The following is a 23,172-nucleotide window of genomic DNA, read 5'->3' on the forward strand; positions in this document are numbered from 1 at the left end:
AAATTCTTAGGCATAAAGCTAAAGGAGGCAACATGCCCATTCTGATATAGTGAATAAATGGTTTAGATTCCCATCTTGTTTTGTTAGACCCAGAAACTGGATTCTAGTAAAAACTAAGGGTTTAGTTATATGAGGGCTTCCCTTGTGGCTCAGTTGGTAAAGAATCCGCCTGCAATGCGGGAGACCTGGGTTTGATACCGGGGTCAGGAAGATTCCCCTGGAGAAGGGAAAGGCTATCCATTCCAGGATTCTGGCCTGGAGAATTCCATGAACTGTATAGGGGTCACAAAGAGTTGGACATGACTGAGCGACTTTACCTCACTTAGTAATATGAAAAAGAGTATCTTGGAAATTTTCATCAGGCCAGTAAAAAACCAGATCTGCCTGCCTCAAAATGTAATTGACCTACTTAACTACGCCATTTTACCACCATTTTTCAAATTTAAGTCTTACTCTAAGTCTTTTCTGCAGACTGAATGACAATAAAACATTCAGCCTTTAGTAATCCATTTATTTATTTATGAAACACTTTCTAAGCACCTACCATGTGACAGGTACCACACTAGGGGTTGGAGACAGAGATGATTTAGTCATTCTCTCTACCCTCAAGGGACTCGTAAATGCTTTGGTCAGATCAGCAATGCAGATAATCATAGCAGTAGCTAGTATTTATGGAACGCTTTACTTTATACGGTGCGTGCCTGTGTGCTAAGTCACTTCAGTGACTCTTTGTGAGTCTTTGTCTGACTCTTTGTGACCCCATGGGCTGTAGCCCGCCAGGCTCCTCTGTGCATAGGATTCTCCAGGCAAGAATACTGGAGTGGGTTGCCATTCCCTCCTCCAGGGATCTTCCTGACCCAGGGATCGAACCCACGTCTCCTGAATTGCAGGCAGATTCTTTACCATGGAGCCACCGGGGAAGCCCATGAACCAGGTAGGGTTCTAAAAACTTCATTGGTACAAGCTCTTTAAATATATAGCAGTATACTTTTAGAGACAGATATATTATTATTCTCATTTCACAGATGTCAAGACTGAAGCAAAGGGGAACTTGCCTAAGGTCATAAGGGACAATAAGACATAGTGATAGGATTCAAATACAAGCAATTTGACTTTGTTCTCAAACATTTTGCCCAGAGGATGATGGAGTCAGGTCAAGACTGAGATGGAGTTAGCTAGCAGAGGGATGAAGGACAGCAGGGGAGGACATCGTAGAGATCGGGGATATGAGTCAAGACAGGCTTGAAAGTGACATCCAGCGTCCGTCCATCACGCTGCGAACTCCATGCTGCTGCCCCTGCCGCTGGGCAGATCCCAGGAAAACTGATGGGAAGCGGGAGGGAGATAGGGCTTAGCAGTGAGGCTGGGCCAAGTGCAGGACTTCATCAGAGTGGGCCTGGCACACCTCCTCAGGAGACCTGGGTCTTACCCTGTTCCTCACTGTTCCGTTGCTAAGCCGTGTCTTACTCTCTGTGACCCCCATGGACAGCAGAGTGCCAAGCTTCCCTGTCCTTCACTATTTCCCGGGGTTTGTGCAAACTCATGTGTATAAAGTCGGTGATGCTATCCAACCATCTCATGCCCTTTGTTGCCCCCTATTCTTCATACACAACTACATTTTATGGGGCTTTTGTCATTTGTTCACATTGCCTTGACCCACATTTTCTTTTTCATTTATGCAATTTTATTGAAGAAAAATAAATCAATTGCTAGCAGAGCTATTACTTGATCACTCATCCGTTGACAACTTGCATCATTTGTTCTGTTCTGTGTCAAACAGTGTATTGGAAGATAGATTAGCTAAGAGCTCCGAGCCTCCTAACAATTTAAATGAAAATCACAAAATGTTGGAGGCTCTATTTTGGAATACAAAGGGTGTTTGACTTCCAATTTCCATTCTCTGTGGAACAAGAACAGGTCATTCCCTTACTGATATGCATAAAATGCATCACATTTTCTGTCCTGTTGATGCTATAAATTCAATACCAGTTCTCCAGCCACATCAGTTACAAGCATAATGTATATCATGTAGCCTCAAATCTCTAATGGTGGAAGGCTTAAACACGCATGGAAGCTGCTAGAAAAATGCTGCTTCCTTTGATGTGACGACTCATCATCCATCGCCTTTCCTCTCAGAGGATTCTTCAGCTTGTTAGAGCAGTGGGGAACGGTTTTAATCTCATGATCAAGTTAGACTGAAGGCATTGGCCACATAATACACATGCGCCTTTTTAAAAAAACAAAACAAAACTCTGAACCTTGGGCAACTGTTCTCTTGTACAGTTTCTAAAAGCAGTCATTGTCCAAAGCTGGAAGAACTTGTCTTCTCAGATGAGCATGTGAATGAATGGAAGGTGGTAAACAAAAAATAGAATTAAAAAGATGAGGTCTGATGGGTTGCAGCTGAATAAGAAAAGCAAAAAAGGAACAGTATAAATTTATTCCAGTTATAATGCAGGTTATTCTGACTTTAAGGCAGCATCACATGGTACACTCCTGAGTCCATTCCAGAGCTCTTCTGCTGTACTTTGCTGTTTCCTAGATCCATGAAATCTCTGGCAGTACGGGGTCACCTGGGTTTGGATCACACGGCAGTGAACAGAGGGATAGAGGAACTTTAGAAATAGCGGAAGCATGAGACCAGCATGACCTTAGAACACCGAGACGAATGCTGCCATTACTGCTAATACTTGGAGGGTAAATTCTTTACAAATGCGTGTCGTAAGTGAAACCTTAGGTGCTTTAAAAGGGTAGACATAGGAAAGTGAATTGTCAAAAACAAGAGGCCAGCTTGATACGGGCTGTCATTTGGTCCCATGACTGTGGCTTCCCACGAATCTTATCACCCCCACCGGCCCTGCAGAGCGCTGAGCTGGAAGGTCACGGGTCACACCACGAGGCTCCGTATTAACCCGCTTCAGCCCCACAGTCTGTGCTCATCGCCTGGCTGCTGGCTGTCTCAGGGTGGGCTCGAGTTCCGCCCAAAGCCCTTGAGTATCCCGGCGGCTCTGAAGGGAGGTCTCTTGGTCTCCCACCGGCTCTGCCAGACATAGGCCTCCCTCACTCTGGGGCCTCAGCCTCCGGCACACGTGGCAGCTTGACCTGCAATTTTGAGTCAGTGTCAAGTGACTTTTCTGGGGGCGGTGCCCAGTCTCCTCATTATGATTTAAGGAGTTTGGTTTAGATGACCACTTAGATCCCTTCTAGCTGAGCTTTATATCCATTTATCTCATCTCTTCGGCCTCTTGTTTGCGTGCTTACGTTCTTTCTAAAGGTAAACTTTACCAAGCTTATGTATCTCTGCCCCAGCTCAATATAGAAGTGGAGTTCGGTGAAACCCTAGGTGATTACAGTTTAAAGAAGTACTGCTCCTCATGACTCACTTCAGTGTGGAAGCTGGTGGTGATGCTGAGGGGTGACCCAGCAGGAGTAGAATTACAAGTTAGATGTGCACGCGGGTAAATCCAAATTACATATCAGTGAGCCACGGCGCTCATAAAATGTCATTACTGTAGCGTGTGCTAATTCTTCGTTCTCCAGCTCTCCTGCCTGCAGGGAACTCTGATCCCGGGGCCGTGGAATGACCTGTCAGCTGTTTTCTCAATTGCCTCAGCCCCATTTCTTGTTCTGCCAAAATCACGTCGTCCTGTAGCCAGGTCAGCGTCCGCCTCCCAGCCTCTTGAGCTCCTTTTTGACCGTACTCTCTTCAGGGCCCTTGCCGCAGAATCCGTCTTGGATTCGCCCTGTTACAAAGCTGTCTTTTTCTCTCTTACTACAATCAATGGGCTTTGCTTCCCGTCTCTCTTTAAACTTAAGTCTCATCTGTTTCTTGTTCCCTGATACTCTTGAAAGAAATTTCCATTTGCCAGAAGTTTCTTGAAAGCTACCTGTTTGCAAAAAACTTCCTGGTCACTTTTGCTTTGAGGTTTTGATCATGCGTCGGGAGGAGGGACCCACCAGCCTCACCAGGCAGACTGTCTCACAGCGTGGATTTTCTCCTTCCCTTCTGCTCTCTCCTGCTCCCTCTCTCATCCCCTCCTCTTTGCCCCTTCCTTCTTTGCCCAGGAAGGACACAGAACAGGTTTCACAAAGGAATACAGTGTGACTAGAGCCAATCAGACTAGATCTTTGTGATAACGGAAATAAAGGGAGAAGTCAGGAAACAAATGGTACCAGGTCCTCTCTGTAGGTTTGTTAAAGGCAAGACACGGCTTGGCTCTAATCGGGAGCTAATGCCTGAGGGGAAGCTGACCCACTGGACCCAGAGGACACGTGCAAGGGGCACCGAGGTGAAAGGCAGCGTTTCTTGGGCTGAGAATTCAGAGGAGTTTCTGCCATGAATCCCCACGAGGGAGACCCGACCACGTACAGCGTTCGCAGTGCTATCTTTACAAAAAGCAGCCACACACAAAATATTTTAAAGATCTGTGCTTTGGGACTTACATCGTGCCAAAGCCAGCTCAGAAAAATTAACGTCAGAGGCGGCCCAGACGTGCCGTGGTCAGCCAGTGCGGGCTGGACTTGCCAAGCCGGGGAGCAGCCCGGGGCCTTGGCTCATTAGTTACAGGAAATGTTGGGGGCAGGGATACAAGCTTCCGTGGCCAAAGTAATTTGAATTTGCAAACTCTCTTTGAAGATTGGAAATGCATATTAGAATATAAGGACTCTGGATAGTCCTTCAGTAAGGAAATGGTCTCACCTTTGTTTACACACTTTCTCCCCAAACATGATAAACGTGGAACTGGCTTTTATTTTTTCATTGTGTTGTTTTTGTCTCCCAGCTCATTACTTGGGCCACTTTATTATGTTTAAGGAACAGATTAGAGATTAATAAAATTAACTGGATGAATCAAACACAAATGTTTATCTTACTTCCTTAATGCATTTTCTTACTTTCTAAATGTACTAGAAGTTACACTAGCTTCTAGATTGTTATAAAATCATGGTGGAAATTAAGTGAAATTGAATTAAATCTCACTAAGGATTTCGATGACATTTTACTTTTGGTCAGAAAAAAAGCTTTTCCTTTTAGAATACAGGAAAATGTCCATTTTGATGTTTTAAAAATGACTACTTAAAATACTGTTGACATCATTTTAACCATACTCACTTATAACTTTTCAAATACACTGAATATTAATTTAGAAAAACTGCTGTTGGTTGAGGTTTTTTGAGCAATGTTCTTTTAACTGAACTAGTGAATCATTTTAGGGATACACCATAATTAAACATAAAAGACAAACATTTCTTAGCTTGTACCAGACACTTTCTAATCTCTAAGTAGAAATGAATAATTAACAATACACTCTACCTTTGGTCCCTTTTTCAGTGTAAAGAGACAGGAAATTAAGAATATTTAAGGAAACACTGTTGCAAGCCTTCTGGCTCTATTATTAGACGTACAAAATCCACCTCAGGACTATTTTTATCCCAAGCAAACAAATAAACAAGCACCAGTGAATGAACTGTGTATGAACCGCAAGTTCTTCCCCAGATATTCTCCAAGCAGTTCTTTGCAGTAGGTAGTTCTTTTCCATTCTCAGAGCATTCTCTTTTCTTTAGGTATACAGACCTGCTATTTTGGGATCACTGTTTATCCGAGGTATAAAGCCGATTCTAGCCCATCTTCATGGTTAGAACCCACATGACAATTAAATTCTCCTGCTGAGAAAATTACTAGACACAGAGAATAAATCCTCCTTTACTAGGTAGACTTTTCTGGTTAAGAGAAGTTCTTCACATTGGGCATTTTTAAAGGGTTATATATAATATAAGATAATATTTTATAGAGTAGATAGATATTAGTTGAAACTGATCAGTCCAATGAGAGATATTACAGTACTCTTCTTTTGAAAGTTATACACAGTACAACATATCACAACTAGAGGGATCTTACCCCATAATTTTATAGCTTCAGAGACTGGAAGTTAGAGATGGGAAGGGATTTTCCCATGGTCACATACAAGTTAGTGGCGAAAATTAGAACACATCCTGGATGTTTTAATTCCTAGTTTTTCTCATAACAACATGCTGATAGTTCATAGAAATCTTTATAGAGAAGTCACATATTTTTTTTCTCTTCATCATGTAGGTTTATAAAAGCATGAGGTCATGGAGTTTATAAGTGTTTATTAAGCACTGACTATATTTGTAAATAACATGATAGCAACACCCTGAGTCAGAATCTCCTAAAATCTGAAGAGATGCTGGTGCTTGGGGAAGCTCACCCACACTCAGGACACTTACTGGATTCAGAGAACACACATCATGTATCACCATCACATTTACTGTGCTTGTTCCTCTTAGCCTCTAATGCCCACCCCCATCTATATGCTGGTGACACTGAAATACACATCTCTAGGCCAGATCTCCATCCTGAGGTCTATCGTCAGCAACCCAGAGGGCTATGGGACATGTGTCTTAATTTCTTCAGAGGTCCTACACTTAACATGGTGAGATCTGAACTCATCTTTTGAGCCCTGAATTCTTATCTCAGGAGCACCCTCACCATCTCTTCCCAACCTGAAAATCTGGGCATCACCCTGAGTGCCTTCCTCTCCCCCAACTTTCACTTCAAGTCGGCCACCAGTCTCAGAGCCATTGCTTCCTGGGCTGTCTTTTGCATCCGTGACCTTCTCTGCATCTGCCCTGCAGAGCTTTAGCTCAGATTCCCACGCGTCCTGTGCCACAACAGCCTCCTAATTTCCCGCAAATTTCCTGCCTCTCCTGTCATCATCTGCCAGACCAGGAGCCAATCTTTTCTATTGTTTTGGCAACAGGAAATGCCCTATTTCCTGTTGGGTTTCCATAAGGGTTCCCAAAAGAACCCTTTCAAATTCCGTATAATCTAGTAGTCGCCATAGATCTTTGCTTAGGCAACTGGCTGATGTGACAGGCCAGGTGACTTGATGTGACCTGCCGTTTGAGTTCACTACTCTTAGCACACTTCCTGGGCCTCCTCCCTGTTTCGCCAAACACCAGGGGAAAGAGTGAAGGGGAGCATGGCAGGTAGAGACTGGCCCTTCTGGACATGTAATTCAGTAGGTTTTAATCATTTTCAAGAAACACATGAGTAGTCTCATCACTTACTTAGGAACAATATTCACAGTTTGATATAGATATGAAAATACAGATATGGCATTATCTACCGTGTTCCCCTTTTAAAAATGGTTATTTAGATCTAAGAAAAGAGTGAAGTTAGCAATGTACATAAATGTCAAGCAGGTACAGGTTTACAAGCAAAGATTTATAAGCGTGAATTCATGTTAGAGTCCCTGGGAGAAATTCTAGAAAGCACGATGTCTAGCATGCATGTGTGTGTGTGACTGGGCTTGCACACATGTGACTGCGCGTGTGATTGTTTCACTGTCCCCCCCATTCATGACAAAGATGGTTTTGAGACATGGCTTCTTAAATGTCAACACTGCAACTGACACCTCTGGCTTCTATGCTTACTGTTGATGATACGGGGATAAGCTGCTCACTCTGCCCTCTTCTCTGTAATTTTCCTCACGGGCTCATCAATCCCACCCTTTCTATAATTTCTTTAGCCACTATAAGAAATTGCAGGCCTTCTTTTTACCTCAAAGAAGCTGAAGAGTCTAATTTATGACACCTGTTATGGCTAAGCACCGCTATAGACCGCAGACACTTCATAACCCAGCCATATGAGGCAAGCACCTGGGGTTAAAAGGGGCGCTTGTGTTTAGATCCAGGGATTCTAAACCTTTCCAACCCAGTGCACCCTGCTGAATAATATGTATGATTCTTATTCAAAAGAGGAATCCTAAAAAAAAATCCTCTAAATGTCTCCATTTACTTAGTTACATTACATGAATTTCTCCCTTTTCTTTCATTTCTCTCTCCATTTCTAGAGTATTCTAGTTGGTATACCTCGGAAGGCCCTTAACACTCACATTAACTTATGTATAAGCAAGTACATAGGCAGATATAAGGAACCATACAAAAGCAAAATAGACCCGCAGATTCATAGGCCTTTCAGAATTTGACAAGAATGCACAATCCTATATCTTCATTTTATAGATACAAAAACTGACTTTGTATCAGGCAGATAATTCAGACTTAGGTTACAAAGTCAATAAGTAGTTAAACTGATACTAGAATTAAAGATTGGGCTTCCCAGTTGACTCCAGTGGTTAAAAAAAAAAAGCAAAAAAACCACCTGCCAATGTGGGAGACATAAGGCTTCAGGTTCAGTCCCCGGGTCAGGAAGATCCCCTGGAGGAGGGCATGGCAGCCCACTGCAGTATTCTTGCCTGGAGAATCCCATGGATCCAGGAGCCTGGTGGGCTACAGGCCATGGGGTCACACAGAGTTGGACTGAAGTCCCTTTGTACACATGCACTAAGATTATTATTTCACGGAGGGCCCGGGGAACAGGAGAGGTCATAGGAACGGCTGCCTTCAGGCCGCATGCTCTGAACTAGCAATTCCCAAGCCCATGTCACTAAACTACCTTTTCAGGATTAAGCATGTTAGAACAAAGAAAAACGCTCCTATACAGGTCTGGAAATACATATAGACACAGAAGATGACAATTATTTAGGGTGAATTGGAAAGCTTTTATCCCAAATTTCTCATTCCTTAGTTTGCCCCCTTGCTTGCCACTTCCAACTAGAGGAATTACACCACCTGGCTTCATTAGCAGAAGTAGGCTACGTAAGGCTACATCACTGTATCACGAAACCGGAGGGTCCCTTCCTGCTTTGTTACCCTTTCCTTCTGTCTCTTTTCCTTCCTTCCTCCATCCTTTCTTTTCATTTCATTGCATTTTTCTTTTCTTTCTCCTTTCTTTCTTCATATGTTTATCAGTGTCTGTCTCGTACCAGGCACTGTAACAGTTATCACATACAGAAAGATTAGAAACTCATTGTCTTAATCAGTAAGGAGTTCAAGGTCCAGTGGGAAGATAGATCTATAAAAGCACAATTACAAGGGCGATGCAATGTCATAAGTGTTAAACCATAGCTCTATTCACAGTATTATGGGGAGCCAGGGGAGGGAAAACCTAGCAATGGAGTTGGGTTGAAAGGAAGAGAGAGGGTGGAGAGGATGAAGAAAGACTTGAAAGACTTCAGGAGATGAGGCTATGTCCATGTGGTCTAGAACAAGAAGCTCCCCCTTTCATTTAGTTTACGAGCATGTGCTGAGGATTGTTCTAGGTGTTGGAGATTAAAGTAGCTGATCCTGTAAATTTGCCTAGAACTCCCCTGGTTTTCAAAATGAAAGACCCACATCTCAGGATGTTTCTCAGTTCTGAGTAAGGATGCAGTTGAGATGCTTGTAAGATATCCAATGAGAGGTGTCAAGCAGAGAGTTAACATACGTGTTCCAAATGCAGAAGGGAGCAGGGGGTGGGAGGTCAGCACAGAGATGGTATTTAAAGCTGTGAGACTGGATAATACCGATAGTAATTTTTCTTTTTAAATTTTTAAGTGGAGGATAATTGCTTTGCAATATTTGCGTTGGGTTCTGCCACACCCCAGTGTGGGTCAGCCATAAGCATCTCTCTCTCTATATATATCTCCCCTCCCCTTTGAGCTTCCCCTCGCCCACCTCGCCCCTCCGGTGGTCGTGGAGCCCCAGGCTGAGCTCCCGGCGTGACGCAGCAGCCCCCACCCTCAGCCTGTCTTACCCACGGCTGCGTACATGTCAGGGCTATCTCTCAGCCTGCCCCACCCAGTCCCTCCCCGCTGTGTCCACGAGGCCGTTCTCTACCTCTGCATCTCTGCTGGGAGTGGATAGCATTATTTGGTGAGACTGTGAAGTGTGGTATGAGAAGAGGATTTCACAGGAGAATTTTTTTTTTTTTTTTTTAACTAGGGAGATACTATAGAAAGAGAGGCAAATGATTGCAAGAAAATGAATGAATGGACACGCAGTGGAATTTGAGCCAGCTAAAGGAGGCCTGGCGTGCTGCGATTCATGTGGTCGCAAAGAGTCGGACACGACTGAGCGACTGAACTGAACTGAACTGAAAGGAGAGATTGAATACTGAGAGAGATCAATGAATAGGTAGAAAGAAAGGAACGATCGCCATCAGGAGTCATTGTTCAGGGAAGGCAGCTAGTCGGTGAGGAGGACTCCGATTTTCATTAGTGAGTAAGGAAGCTGGACTGTTTCACCTTGAAGACGAGGTCTTTGGTGCAACCATGGGAGGCTGGCGGGGGCAGAAGCAAAGGTAAATGTCCGCATAAAAGCTACAGTCTCCAGGAAGGCAGCTAACCCTGGGTGTTTCTCATACAGTCTTCAGCGAGGGAGGTGAGACTGGGAAGCCAGTGGATGCCTACAATGAGGAGGAGGAGGGCAGTTCAGCTCAGAGGCAGCAGCCTCAAAGCAGAGGTGTTATTTCTCTTTGGTTTGTCCAGCTTTATTGAGATATAAGTGACATATGACATTGTACTAGTCCAGAGCATATAACATAATGATTTGATATATGTGTATATACTGCAAAATGATCACTGCAATAAGTTAACATCAATCACCTCACATAGTTAAACTTTTTTTTTCTGCGATGAGAACTTCTAAGATTTATTCTTGGCAGCTTTCAAAAATACAATACAGTATTGTTAGCAATAGTGCCCATGCTGTACATGACATCACCAGAACTTATTTATCTTATCAGGGGAAGTGTTAATCTTTTTGACAACTGTTATCCATTTTCCCTACTCCCCCACCTGTTGTCTCTGGCAACCACCAATCTCTTCTCTGTGTCTGAGCTGGCAGATTGGTTTAATTAAGGAGGCGTTTTAATGAGTAGTAACTGGTGAAACCAGGAAGGGCTGAACGGTGACTGAACCGGGAGGGTAAATGTTTGGGCTGAGTAGCAATGAAAGTGGTTGTGATGTGGGACCAGGCATTATTTTCTTAGTTGTCCTGTCTTCTAGTGGGTTATAGCAAGTGTGGCAGTTGTGGCTGGGGAGGCGCAAACGTGGTCCTGAGGGGTATGTTAGTGAGTCACGTGACCCCAGTGCTGGCGAGAGGAAGGACATCACCACGGCCATGCTTCCAGACGTGGTCAGCATCCCACTGGTCTTCCCAGGATGAGTGCTGAGCGGCCCTCTAATTGAAAGGGACTGGGAGAAAAAGAGACATAGATGTACAGAACAGACTTTTGGACTCTGTGGGAGAAGGCGAGGGTGGAATGTTTCGAGAGAACAACATCGAAACATGTATATTATCAAGGGTGAAACAGATCACCAGCCCAGGTTGGATGCATGAGACGAATGCTCTGGCCTGGTGCACTGGGAAGACCCAGAGGGATCGGGTGGAGAGGGAAGAGGGAGGGGGGATCGGGATGGGGAATACATGTAAATCCATGGCTGATTCATGTCAATGTATGACAAAACCCACTACAATATTGTAAAGTAATTAGCCTCCAACTAATAAAAATAAATGAAAAAAAAAAAAAACTAAAAAAAAAGAAAGGGACTGGGAAAAATTCTAAAGAGCCTAAAGTTCACATATATTTTATAGTATCCTGTCTGTCTCTTTGGAGGTATTGACATAAAAAACGAATGAGTAAATGATCCATTCATTCTAGAATCTTCCATGTCCAGGGAGAAGAGGGAAAATCCTTTGAAACCTATGTCATCTTCCTCTGAAATTAATTTGGGTCTTTCAATATTTTTGGCTTCCAATAGGTCTTCAGATTAACTCCTCATGGCAGTGTTCTTAAGTATGCTTTGATCTTTGGCTATCTAACTCTGGCCTAACATTCAACTGCTTCATTCCAGTGATCACAGCTTTATAAATTTTCTTCTGCTAGATGATAACCATTGCTGTATTTTTATCCAGCTTTGATGCTGAAGCTGAAACTCCAATACTTTGGCCATCTGATGCAAAGAACTGACTCATTTGAAAAGACCCTGATGTTGGGAAAGGTTGAAGGCAAGAGGAGAAGGGGACAACAGAGGATGAGATGGTTGGATGGAATCACCGACTCAATGGACTTGAATTTGAATAAACTCTGGGAGTTGGTGATGGACAGGGAGGCCTGGCGTGCTGCAGTCCATGGGGTTGCAAAGAGTCGGACACGACTGAGTGACTGAACTGAACTGAACTGATCCTTTAGTATCAGTAGCTGTAGTATTTAGAAATGCATATTTCCTTAGCTGAGTTTCTCAGGTCATGAACAATAAAATCTGGCCCCGTGATGTATCTGGGCTCAACGGTCTCTCCATGTTACCCGCAGCAACCTTGCTGCAATGTGAAAATTCGCCTTGCACAGTTTCTTGATGCAAGACCTCAGAAAAAAACACATGAACACTAGCATGCCAAGAGTCAAACATGACTTTTGATATTTCCATGAGTTATTTTCTGTAAAATGGCTAGTCACAGATTGCTTGCTGTTGTTTGATAACTATGGGATGTAGAGACCTTGAGAGTATGTCAGAATTTAGCCATGCACATTAAAAGTTAAAATTGACAAATGAAGGGCTAAGAATTTGAGCTTTTCTTTGCTCTGCAACCATTCTCTGTGTATTGTGTTTATCCCCGAGGGTTTGGCCCTATCAACCAGCAGCACAGAGATGTCTGAACCGAAATCCCTCCTGGCTTGTGTTTATGTAACATTCTCTCCTTGGCCTCATCACAGATAGGCCAGAGGGCTGCCCCTCTTATTAGGAAATCTTACCAGAAACTAAGGGTTCCTGCTTTCATTGCAAAGTAGTCTAAAAAGAAATATTGTATAATAACACATATGTATGGAAGCTAGAAAAATGGTGCAGAGGAACCTATTGACAGGGCAGGAAAAGAGAGGCAGATGTAGAGAGGAGACAGGTGGACGCAGGAGGGCAAGGGGAGCGTGGAACACGTGGGGAGATTAGGACCAACATATATGCATTACCACGTGCAAAACTGCTAGTGGGAAACTGCGGGACGGCACAGGGGATCAGCTCGGAGCTCTGTGATGGCCTGGGGGGTGGGGTGGGGGGTGGGAGGGAGGCTGAAGAAGGGGGAATATATGTATACGCGTGGCTGATTCACTTTGCTGTGCTGCAGAAATTAACACAACACTGTAATGTGATCACACTCCAATGAAAAGAAAAAGACACCGGATAGGCTTCTCTTTAGAATCACCTACTGCAAGTCTAAGCTGCCTCATTCCCATGCTTATGGCATGACCCTCAGAAAAGGAAGACCTGGTATGTGATACCACCCTTAGTTCCTGTTCTTGAGTGAGTCTGCATTTGTTTCAAGTTGCGTATTTTTATTTGATTTATATATGTCTTTAATATCAATATATATTTATATCCATGTGTTTTCTATATTTATTTAATGAGCTACTATTGTTTGTGTGGTCAGTAAACCTCAGGTCTCCTCTATTGCCTGTTTTAAAGTAAACAACCAACACAGTTAGTGCTGTGGGATGTTCAAGGAGAGATTCAGTCTAGACCACAGAATCAAGATTCCTGGAACTAACTGTGATACCCTCTATATCCTATGAAAATATTCCACTTCTCCGAAAAGAATCTTGTAGAAACACACAGTGTGCTGCTTTCAGAGAGGCTGATGCTGCTCACAAAAATCTAGAATTAGTTTTCCACATGGTCTACAAAGCCACTGCGTAAGTCACCCGGGGAAGTATGATAGTCAATGCCTCCATTTTCTAAAATTCAGCCTTCCATTTACATATTGAGATATAATTGACATTCAGCACTGTGTGGGTGTGAAGTGTGCGGCATAGTGGTCTGACTTACAAACATCATGAAATAGCACAAAAGTTTGGGTAGCATCCATCTTCTCATATAGATACAAGATTAAAGAACTAGAAGAAAATTTGTGTTTGTGATTAGAACTCAGAATTTACTTTCTTAATAACATTCATAGATAACATACAGCGGTGTTAATCTAGTACTTATTCGTCTCGTAACTGGAAGTTCGTGCCTTTTGACCACCTTCATCCAGTTCTGCTCTCTCCACCCCTCCACTTCTGGTAACCAGAAATATGACCTCTTTTCTCTGAGCTTGTGTGTTTGTTTATTTGTTTTTTATAACTGACTTACGACACTATTAATTCTTGTTACACAACATAGTGAATTCTTTCTATACGTTTCAAAATGATAGGACTTATTTCGTGATAAGTCTAATTGTGTCACTATACAAAAATATTACTTAACTATCCACTGTATTGCCCACACTGAACATTTCATGCCGTGATGCGTTAATTTTGTAAATGGAAATGTGTGCCTCACAGTCTTCCCCACTCATGTCTCTTCTCCCCTCACCTCTCCTCTGGCACTCACCTGCTTGTTTTCTGTATCTGTAACTCTGTTTCTGTTTTGTTATGTTTGACCTTTCTTTTTTTTGTTTTTAACTCATAAGCAAAATCATATAGTATTTGTCTTCCTCGGTCTTATTTCACTTAACATATTGCTCTCAAGTTCCATTCATGGTGTTACAAACTGCAAGATTTCATTCTTTCTTGTGGCCAAGTAATATTTCATTATATATACCTCTCTATATGTATATATATATCACACCTTCTTTATCCATTTATCTGTTGATGGAAACTTAGGTTGTTTATATATTTTGGCCAATTGCAAATCATGATGCAATGAACGTAGGGCGCATACATCTCTTCTAATTAGTGTTTCTGCTTTATTTTAATAAGTACCCAGGAATGGAATTGCTGAATCATATGGTAGTTCTATTTTTAATTTCTGGAGAAATTTCCGTACTGTCTTCTGTCATGGTTGCATCAGTTTGTTGATACATTCCCATGAACAATGCACAAAGGCCTCTTTTTTCCCACACCCTCACCAACAATTGTTATTTCTTGTCTTTTGGATAATGGCCATTCTGATAGGTGTAAGGTGATATCTCATCATTTTAATTTGCATTTCCAAGATGATTACTGATGTTGAGCAACTTTTCATGTGTATTTTGGTTATCTATATGTCTTCTTTGGAAAAATGGATATTCAGATCCCCTGCCTATTCTGAAATCATGTTGTTTGCTTTTGCGATGTTGTGTTGTAGGAGTTCTTTGTGTATTTTGGGCTTTTAACTCCTTACCAGATGTATAGTTTGCAAATATCTTCTCCCATGCAGTAGGTGGATTCAAAGTGAGTTCTGCCTGTGTTTTCCTCTAGAAGTTTTATGGTTTCAGGTTTGCATTTAATTCTTTAATCCATTTTGAATTGATTTTTGTGCATGGTATGAGCGAGTAGTCCAGTTTGATTCTTTTGCATGTAGCTGTCCAGTTTTCCCCATCCCATTTATTGGACAAGTGTCTTTTCCACATTGTATATTCTTGCCTCCTTTAATGCCTCAATTTTATTAAAAACAAAGCAAACAATACAAACTCCCCGCTCTTACCCAGTCTGGTTCCCCACCTTGTTTATAACAACTACCTCTTAACAAATTTTGTGTGTTTCCAAAATACCATGCCCTGTCCCAAGTGATGATTTGTCACTGGTGGAGATATGTATATACTGAATTTTTAGAAACCTTTAACCCTCAGTGCAGGGTCCGAGGGTGAGAGTCTGGGTTCTTACACTTATGACGCTGACTTTGTGAAAGTCATTCACTTTTTCATGTTTCCGCGTCTTCACCTGCCAAACATGGTTACCAATAATTCCTTCAAGTACGTATTGAGGTCCTGTGAGGTGTGCTCCCTTCACATTCATCGTGATAATGCCCTGTTCTTAAAAGGATTAGACATTGTTTGTGCATGGCCTCCATGAATGAAAGGTGTTATTATTAACACACGTCAGGCCCTGAAAACAAATGAAAAAGCAGTTCTGAAAGTGTTTTAATCATTGCCAGCTTTACCAGAGTAAATATTTGGTTTACCAAGGTGCCTGGGACTCAGTGACTGTTTATCAAATGGATGCATTTACTGAGCACTGAGACTTTAGGGAAAAAATCAGTAGCCTTACTCATGACCTGGCAGAATCTGTGAATAAATGAAGGAATGATAATTCTTATTGGCAAAGTATATATTTTTATATGTTAAGGACGGTATCTGATATTATTTAACACTTGCACTTCATACCTTAAGAAAGGTTATATCTGAGGTTTAATTTCCTAGAGACAAGAACTCTGAATAATAATCTCCTAGAGGAAAGAAATATCCCTATGATTCCTTTTCCTAGCTTGATCATTGACTCTGAGATCCATTTAAAGAGAAAAAGCCATTATTTCATTTATCCCTTCATTAATCACTCTAGCAAGTATTTTGTGTGATGGGTGCTGGTGTATATCCGGAATGAGACATTCCCCCAACCTTTGTGAAGCTCACATTTGTGCACTGTATCTTTCCCAATCCAAATCCACGTGGGCAAACAACCACAGTCAACTGCAGTTGGGTACCATTGTGCCAATTATTTCTGCAATAAGAGCATCACCTTACTCATCATCATCTGCCTGAAAGGGGCTCACAGGCTAAGCAAAAAGGGAGTTACCTGGAGAATTGAACCCAGGTCAGAACAGCTCCTACATAGGATTTATGATCATGAGGGTCTAGGATAATTACCCACTGTCATTTGTCAGTTTTAATAAGAGTAATATTAATATAATAATAATAGATCTATATAGTGCTTTAAGCATTATCTTCATTACATATATAAGAACTGGACCTCAGAGATCCAAGAAAGCATGGTTTTGGGTGACACAGACAGATAAGACTTCAGGCCTCCTCATTCCAAACCCAGAGCACATTCAAACATCCTGTGATGTCCCTCCTCTGGCAACTCCTTTTCTGACGTAAAAATCGACAAACTTTATTTTAGGATGGATTAGGAAAGGAAAATTGTGATCATTTTATTAACCAAGATTTTGCCTGCAAAAGAAGAAATAAACTCTATTTTAATCAGAAGATTGCTTAATTGGCAGGTTCTTGATAGAAAGAGCTATCATTATCGACTGAATTATGGAAATGTCCAGACATGTTTTATGGGCTTCTCTGGAGGCTCAGCATTAAAGAATCCACCGGCAATGCAGGAGCCACAGGTTTGATCCCTGGGTTGGGAAGATCCCCCTGGAGGAGGGCATGGCAACCCACTCCAGTATTCTTGCCTGGAGAATCCCATGGATAGAGGAGCCTGGCGGGCTACAGTCCATGGGGTCCCACAGAGTCAGACACGACTGAGTGACTTAGCACACACACCAGAAATGTTTTATGCCTACAGAGTTTCTTGGTAATAGCAAATCTCTTAAATATGCATACACTAAGCATCTTCTTTATCGGAAAACACAGGATGTTTATAGAAGACAGCACAGAGAATTCATGTGATTTATTTGTTCTAAATAAGCTAATCAAGTGTGTTTAAGAGTGGATTCCCACAAAGTTGTTTCTTTTTTTATCTTGGAATTGTTACTGAATTAGTTTTAAGTCAGTGGAAATCCCACGCAAGCCAGCATCCATAAGTGAAACCGATTTTAGAAACAGAAATGGAGATACGGGGTAGGACCAGACTCGGAGGTGTGGGATAGATAGCAGAACAGGCTAATGAAGATGCTGCTTGAAGACAGGTTGTGAGGGGGTTGAGACATTCAGCTGATCCATACTGAAGCACTGGGCCCTGGGGTGGGTCTAACCTTCTAGGGGCACTCTGAAGATAAGAAAAGCAACAGCCTCTTTATTTTTATTAATATCTTTTAAAATAATAATAACTTTTGTTATTTGTTGTATAATAATATTAAAATAATAATAACTTAATATTTATTGCTGATGGAGGGTTTTGAAGGTGAAGAGCCCCATGGAGAAACCTAGCTCCCGTCCTTGTCAGCTGTGTGTCTCACATGGGTTCTTCCTTCCGAATTCTGCACTTCAGTTATCCATAATAGGAAAATACTGATACCAGCATCACAGAATTGTTGGAAGATTAAACGAGACATTAGAAAAACAGTCAGCATGCCACCTGGCACTTGGTTGTCATTTAGTAAATAAACACTTAGAGCTCTGGAAAGGAAAATATGACATACTGACCAGTGAATTCTCAATATCTATGCTAGTGGGAAAGAGAGAAATGTAAACATCCCGGTGATCCACGCACAAGGAAGCAGAGGAGAATCCAAACAAGTGCAGCGCATTTCTGAGCATCAGATCAGCCTGAAAACGAAGGCCAAGTATGGGCCATGATGGGGTGCTGGGATCGAGCGGGCTTCTCAGGCGTTAGGTGCTATACATTCCCGACAGAGGGAATTATAACCCTGTGTACAAAGGACATCGAATCCGAACCAAAGTCCACCGGAGTTAGTTCCAGGGAACATGATGCAAACCGGCTAGAATGTTTCGCCCAGGGGATGAAGCAGGCTGCCAGGAGCCTTCCTCAGAAGGGAGCAGACACTCAGGCCAGCACTTGCAACCAATCACACAGCCTCTGTCAGGACGTCATGAGTGGGAGAGCACAGACCACGTCTGTCATCCAGGGCAGCTTGGATCCACCGTGTGTGGGGATTTTATCTGAAAAAGCTGTTGGTTCAAATCACTTGGGTTTGAATCCGGACAGGGAAGCCTGGTGTGCTGCAGTCCATGGGGCCGCAGAGTCGGACATGACTGAGTGACTGAACTGAACTGAAATCTTCCTTTTATTGCTTACTGTCTGGCTTATCTTGGGCAAGTTGCCACTATTAATTTTCTGTTATTTTGTAAGATCACCATACCTTACGCCTTAGCATCACACCCACCATCAGCTTGCAGTCCTGAAGGCAGAAGTCCAGCGGGGGTTCTGTGATTGGATTCCAGGCTCCCTAGAGTCTCTGGGCTGAGGTCAAGGTGTCATGTGGGTTGGGCTCTTATCTGATGGTTCTGGGGGAAGAATTCACTTTCCAGGCTGTTCACCTCCTTGGTAGAATTCTATTTCTTGCCACCATATGTCGGAAGTTCCATTTCATTCCCTTGTAGCTCAGTTGGTAAAAAATCCGCTTGCAATGTAGGAGACCCAGGTTCGATTCCTGGGTTAGGAAGATCCTCTGGAGAAGGAAATGGCAACCCACTCCAGTATTCTTGCCTGGAGAATCACATGGACAGAGGAGCCTGGCGGGCTACAGTCCAGGGGCTTGCAAAGAGTTGAACCCGACTGAGTGATTTACACATACCTTGTCAGCCTCCTATCACTCTTTCCTTAGAGCTCACCTGCATTCTTCATCACATACCCTCCTCCACATGCAAAGCCAGCATTAAACTGTTTTAAGCATTAAAATCCTCGTGCTTCAAATCTTTCTAACTTCCTCTTCTGGGGTCAGTTGGGGAAAACTCTACTTTTAAGCAATTTATTTGATTAGATCATTCTTAACCTGGGTTACTCTGAAACTTAAGGGAAATTGGTTTGGAACTTAAAGTACATCTGCAAAATCCCATCAACAGCAATTTCTGTATTAGCCTTTGGCTGAATAATCGGGGGGTGGAAACTTGGAGGTTCCTCTTTGGGATTTTCCTCCATATTCCCTAACCTCTCTGTGCCTCAGTCTCCTTACCTGTAAAGTGGGATAATAATAATGCATACTTCATGAGGTTGCTGTGAGGATTAAGTGATTAAATGTTGTGAGGATTATGTGATTAAATGTTGTGAGGCTTGCATGCTCAGTGATATCTGACTCTTTGCAACCCCATGGACTGTAGTCTGCCAGGCTCCTCTGTCCATGGGGACTCTCCAGGCAAGGATCCTGGAGCGGGTTGCCACGCCCTCCTCCAGGGGATCTTTCCGACCCAGGGATCAAACCTGTGTCTCCTGCAGCTCCTTCATTGCAGGCAGGCTCTTCGGGCTGAGCCACCAAGAAAGACCTTGTGAGGATTAAATGATTAAATGTGAGGATTAAGTGATTAAATGTTGTGAAGCTTAAATGTTGTGAGGATTAAATGGTGCAATATGTGCAAAGTACCTAGGACAATTCTGGCAGAGAGGGAGAGCCAAGTGTTTATTATTACCAGTGTTGGGTCCGAGTGGCCCTGATTCTGAAGATGGTACCTGGCTGACTGCATGGTGGCCCCTGGGGTGGGCCGCAGCGCCTATAGAAGCGGTGTTGGTGACGAGGCAGAGACATCCCTCGGGGGAGAGAGCAGGGTGTGGCTGCATCAGGCCGACAAGGTGGGGCCCACCAGAAGAGGGCCTGACCAGGAAAGGAAGGGAAAGACGGAGCCCACTGGCGGCTGGCCAGACCGGACCCTCGGCACCCTGGCCGATCAGAAACACTCCAGGGGGCGCTTCCCAAGCTCAGCTCCGCTGCACATTAAAATCCCCTGGGAGCTTTTCAAAGGCACTTAGCCTGGGCCTCACCCTAGACCAATTAGATTAAAATTTAGGGCTTGTGTCTAAATAGACTTTTAAAAGCTCTCTGAGCAGTTCCATATCCCGGGAGGATTCAAAACCACTCAGCTAAAGGGAAACACAAAATACTCCTGAAAAATACCAAAGAACTTTGGTCATTCTTTCAGGCTGCACTGTCTAAGGTTGAATAGGAAGCAATTGATTTGGAAATAAAATCTCTGCTTCTTTTGAGCAGAAAGCGCCTGGGCTTCCAGGGGGGCAAGTGGAGGCCAGTTCTGACCTGGCTGTGGGCGCAGTGGGTTGGGGGCGGGACCCTTGGGGCTGATGGGTCAGTCGGGGTGCAGGCGAGCAGTGGGAAAAAGGGCTTTGCAGGGACCCCCATCCCCTCAGTCCTGCTGGGCTAACCTGGCCGGTGGTTCTGGGCCAGCCGGATGGTGCAGGGGCCTCTAGACTCGAAATAACGTTGGTCGGGCTGGAGCCAGTCTTGCTGTGGTTGTTACTGAAGACCTGATTTTTTGCTGTGCTTGTTCCAGTCTAGGGAAATCAGGGTTGCGTGTAGGGTTAAGTTTAATCTTTCTCAGCTGCAGACGTCTCGGCTGACGCTAAAGCCAAGTTGTGGGGTTTGGGCACAAACTGGGCGGGTAGATTAGAAAAGAAGTGCGACCCCATGGACTGTAGTCCGCCAGGCTCCTCTTTCCATGGGATTTTTCAAGCCAGGATATTGGAGTGGATTGCCATTTCCTCCTCCAGGGGGGTCTTCCAGACCCAGGGAGCGAACCTGAGTCTCTTGCATCTCCTGCCTTAGTAGGCAGGAGGATTCTTTACCACTGTGGAACCTGGAAAGCCCATGAATTAGAAGAGATGGCTGGAAGTAGATTGAATATGTTGGCAATGAGGAGGGCAGTTCAGGATTTCAACTTGGACTCTTCCAATACACTGTGAAAGCAAACTGCGTGATAGAGGGGTCTTGTCATTGTTTAGTTGCTGAGTCGTGTCCAACTCTGTGACCCCATGGACTTCAGCACACCAGACTCCTCTGTTCTCCACCATCTCCTAGAGTTTGCTCAAATGGAGGGTTAGCACTACTGAAGTGTGTAGGGCTGTTTTGGAATGTCTCTTTTAGAAGTGCTTTCATGAATTCAACAGAGTCTATTTGAGAGTACTTACAATTAGAAATATGTAATTTTTAAATTTACATCACATCTTCTCCCCCCCCAAAACAATTTACATAGATTTTGGATCTGTTTATATTAAATTCCTACATCAATTTTTAAAAATTTTATATCTTTTTGCTTAGTGGAAGTATTGAGAGGTGTTAGTATAGGCATACAGCAAAGTGATTCAGTTATAGACATGCATTTTTTCCATTTTAGGTTATTATGAAATATTGACTATTGTTCTTTGTCTATACAGTAAATCTTTGTTGCTTATCTATTTTATTATAGTAACTTGTGTCTGTTAATTTAATCCTCTGTGAGTCTGTGTCTGTTTTGTACATAGATTCGTTTGTATTATTTTTTAGGTTCCACATATAAATGTTATCATATACTTGTTTTTCTCTGTCTAACTTATATCACTTAGTATAATATTTCTAGGTCCATCCATGTAGCTGCAAATGGCAATATTTCATTCTTTGAAATTTTAAACCTTGATAATTTGCACTTTATTTATTTGTTTATTTTTTATAATTTGCACTTTAAAGCATTTAAAGATCCTGTCTTTATTTATATAGCTTTCTAGGAAAAGTTCAACTTCTAAGCACCCTCTTGAGTGGTAATATTGCCCTTGAGGTCTCTTAAAGTGCTTTTAATCTTTATCTTTAAAGCGGTTTCCTGAAAAGTACATTTCCCAGCAGACCACCCCCACCTTACTTAAGTGGGGTCCCTTGGCTGGCTAGGCTATTGGTAGAGGAAGTTCTTGAATCCAGGACCTTGAACCATTCAATTCTCTTCACAGTGATCGCAAAACCCAAGGCAGTCATCTAATGCTCTTTCCACCTTTACATTAGTCTCGCTGTGCCAATTCCACATGCCTTCCTGTCTTAGGGCTCAAAACTGATGTGAATTATTAAAGGCCAAACTAGTAGACTGATCTAGTGGAAAAATAGACTATAGGCTCCGTGAGGGGAAGCTTGGGCCTGAGGGCAAAAAGACCTAAAGTGACTCCTGATGTAGAAGTCGGAATCCAGCACTCTTGCTTTCTAGACATATGTTAGCAAATAGAAAACTGCAGTTTTGGTTCTTCTTCAAGAACTGTCCTTACCAGTTAAAAGCTTATCAAAACAGTCCCCAAACCAACCAAATAGAAGTACAGTAGGTAGGTCATTCTACAGCTATATTCTCAGATCTAAACTTGTTCCCCCCTTGTGCAATATGCATGTTTTCCAAGTTATGTGGAAAAAGAACTGGCTGGAATTATTTTTGAGATATTAACATTCTTATGTGTTTTACAGAATTAACTTAGTTTGGTTAAATTCATCATTCTTTGGATTTTTAATGTTATTCATTGATAAAGCATTTTTAGACAATTTTAAACAAAGCTAGTGGAGGTGATGAAATTCCAGTTGAGCTATTTCAAATCCTGAAAGATGATGCTGTGAAAGTGCTGCACTCAATATGCCAGCAAATCTGGAAAACTCAGCAGTGGCCACAGGACTGGAAAAGGTCAGTTTGCATTCCAGTCCCAAAGAAAGGTAATGCCAAAGAATGCTCAAACCACTGCACAGTTGCACTCATCTCACACGCTAGTAAAGTAATGCTCAAAATTCTCCAAGCCAGGCTTCAGCAATACGTGAACCGTGAACTTCCAGATGTTCAAGATGGTTTTAGAAAAGTCAGAGGAACCAGAGATCAAATTGCCAACATCCGCTGGATCATCGAAAAAGCAAGAGAGTTCCAGAAAAACATCCATTTCTGCTTTATTGACTACGCCAAAGC

At 42.8% G+C, this 23,172-nt stretch overlaps 1 pseudogene; it reads right to left on the reverse strand.

Annotated features, from left to right (window-relative positions):
• Positions 1 to 2,481: 2,481 nt before the first annotated feature.
• LOC133042233 (ubiquitin-conjugating enzyme E2 D3-like) lies at positions 2,482 to 15,652 on the reverse strand (annotated as a pseudogene).
• Positions 15,653 to 23,172: the final 7,520 nt, after the last annotated feature.

Source organism: Dama dama, chromosome 21 (genome assembly GCF_033118175.1).
Source record: "Dama dama isolate Ldn47 chromosome 21, ASM3311817v1, whole genome shotgun sequence".
Lineage (NCBI taxonomy): Eukaryota > Metazoa > Chordata > Mammalia > Artiodactyla > Cervidae > Dama > Dama dama.